This window comes from Anomaloglossus baeobatrachus, chromosome 6 (assembly GCF_048569485.1).
Source record: "Anomaloglossus baeobatrachus isolate aAnoBae1 chromosome 6, aAnoBae1.hap1, whole genome shotgun sequence".
NCBI lineage: Eukaryota > Metazoa > Chordata > Amphibia > Anura > Aromobatidae > Anomaloglossus > Anomaloglossus baeobatrachus.
In genome coordinates this window covers 244,079,752-244,081,963 of record NC_134358.1, presented here as the reverse complement: position 1 = coordinate 244,081,963, position 2,212 = coordinate 244,079,752, and the positions used below count along the sequence as shown (strand labels likewise).

Below are 2,212 nucleotides of genomic sequence, written 5' to 3'. Positions count from 1 at the left end.
ACTGCTGCCGCGAGGAGGTGCAACGTGCGATCCCAAAACTGCCGCCGCGAGGAGGTGCAATGTGCGATCCAAAAACTGCCGCCGCGAGGAGGTGCAATGTGCGATCCAAAAACTGCCGCCATGAGGAGGTGCAGCATGCGATCCAAAAACTGCCGCCGCGAGGAGTGCAGCATGCTTTTTGGAGATCATTTCATCTTCAACTTGTTTAACTGTTCTCAATAATAATTTTGACCAGGGGTGTCCAAACTTTTACATGCCACTGTATATTCTGATACATAGGGGCAGTATTATAGTAGTTATATTCTTGTGCATAGGGACAGTAATATAGTAGTTATATTGTTGTGCATAGGGGCAGTAATATAGTAGTTATATTTTTGTACATAGGGAGGCAGTATTATAGTAGTTATATGCTTGTACATAGGGGCAGTATTATAGCAGTTATATTCTTGTACATAGGGGCAGTAATATAGTAGTTATATTCTTGTACATATGAGCAGTATTATAGCAGTTATATGCTTGTACATAGGGGCAGTATTATAGCAGTTATATTCTTGTACATAGGGGCAGTATTATAGTAGTTATATTCTTGTACATAGGGGGCAGTATGCTAGTAGTTATATTATTGTACATAGGGGCAGTATTATAGTAGATATATTCTTGTACATACGGGCAGTATATTTGTATATGGGGAGCAGTATTATTTTAATTATTGTCTTGTGCACTTATGCAGTAAAACAGAAAAAGTATTTTGACTGTCCCTATGACGGCAGCCATAATGTCACCATTAATAGTGCCAGTGAACCCCCCCCCCCTCATCCCTGGAACCTCGCTCGCTGAGTAAATAATGGAGCTCGCTGAGTAAATAATGAAGCTCGCTGAGTAAATAATGAAGCTCGCTAAGTAAATAATGAAGCTCGCTAAGTAAATAATGAAGCTCGCTGAGTAAATAATGGAGCCTCGCTAAGTGAATAATGGAGCCTCACTAAGTAAATAATGGAGCCTCGCTAAGTAAATAATGGAACCTCGCTGAGTAAATAATGGAGCCTCACTAAGTAAATAATGGAGCCTCGCTGAGTAAATAATGGAGCCTCACTAAGTAAATAATGGAGCCTCGCTGAGTAAATAATGGAGCCTCACTAAGTAAATAATGGAGCCTCGCTGAGTAAATAATGGAGCTTCGCTGAGTAAATAATGGAGCCTCGCTGAGTATATAATGGAGCTTCGCTGAGTAAATAATGGAGCCTCGCTAAGTAAATAATGGAACCTCGCTAAGTAAATAATGGAGCCTCGCTAAGTAAATAATGGAGCCTCGCTAAGTAAATAATGGAGCCTCGCTAAGTAAATAATGGAGCCTCGCTAAGTAAATAATGGAGCCTCGCTCGCTGACTAAATAAAGGGGCCACATCTACTTGCTATGTCATCATATTATGAGGTCACAGTAGTCAGAGACTATAAAAAGCCATGCGGCTATCATTTATCCTCATACTCCTGGACCGGACCGCTGACAAACAAAGCTCCACCTGTCACCATGCCATCTAGAACTCAGAATGAACGCAGTGGACGTCGGCGGCGACGCAGAGCCAGGAGGAACCCCATAAAGCGCCACCCCGACCGTAGGACAGCTAAATATCTATGTACATTCTTGCCTGTGGACAGAATGTGTAGTAATGATGGCTTCTTCTTGTCTCAGTTCACAGGCGCAGAAGGCACCATCACAGACGGTGAAGAGGTCTCCACACAGCGACGCCACGTCTCAAGACTTCAGCAAACCCTGGGTGAATCCAAAAGACTTCTGAAGACTCCACCAAAACCGTAGTGAATCCAAAATATCGCTTGAAGGCTTTACGAAACCCGTGCTGAGTCCAAAATACTTACTGAAGGCTTCACCAAACCCGTGCTGAGTCCAAAAGACGCTGGATGCCGCTGGAGATATCTGTTAATAAAAACTAAGGCGCAAAAACTTTTCTGTTCTGGTTGTTTTTATTTAGTAAAACGCCTCAATCTTTTTGTGCTTTATCTAAGCTGGGGTCTTAAAGGGGGCTGGGGTTCTTCTTGCAGGCATGTGGGATCTTAAAGGGGGCCGGGATTCTTCTTGCAGGCATGTGGGATCTTAAAGGGGGGCCGGGGTTCTTCTTGCAGGCATGTGGGATCTTAAAGGGGGGCTGGGGTTCTTCTTGCAGGCATGTGGGATCTTAAAGAGGGGCCGGGGTTC

The 2,212-nt window shown here is 43.9% G+C and overlaps 1 long non-coding RNA gene across 1 annotated transcript; it reads left to right on the top strand.

Moving 5' to 3' along the window:
- The first annotated feature begins 1,432 nt into the window (after positions 1–1,432).
- On the top strand, positions 1,433–1,960 carry LOC142244254 (uncharacterized). The gene is made up of 2 exons (XR_012724488.1): positions 1,433–1,613; positions 1,691–1,960. It is a non-coding gene; the product is annotated as an uncharacterized LOC142244254 (long non-coding RNA).
- Positions 1,961–2,212: the final 252 nt, after the last annotated feature.